Here is a 289-nt window from a genome sequence, read left to right as displayed (position 1 = left end):
AATGAGAACAAGGCAGGTTGTACCTCAATGATCCCTAGCTTCTCCATTACAGAGAGTGGCATAAGATTTATCCCTGACCCCTGATCACACAGAGCTTTTTCAAAGCTCATGGTGCCTATGGTACAAGGTATTAGGAACTTGCCAGGATCTTGTTTCTTTTGAGGTAGAGTTTTCTGAATCCAAGTGCCTAGTTCACTAATCAGCAAGGGAGGTTCACTTTCCCAAGTTTCATTACCAAACAACTTGGCATTCAGCTTCATGATAGCTCCTAAATATTGAGCAACTTGAT

This window comes from Arachis duranensis, chromosome 4 (assembly GCF_000817695.3).
Source record: "Arachis duranensis cultivar V14167 chromosome 4, aradu.V14167.gnm2.J7QH, whole genome shotgun sequence".
Classification (NCBI taxonomy): domain Eukaryota; kingdom Viridiplantae; phylum Streptophyta; class Magnoliopsida; order Fabales; family Fabaceae; genus Arachis; species Arachis duranensis.
The sequence above is the reverse complement of the archived record's forward strand: the minus strand, read 5'-3'. Positions refer to the sequence as shown.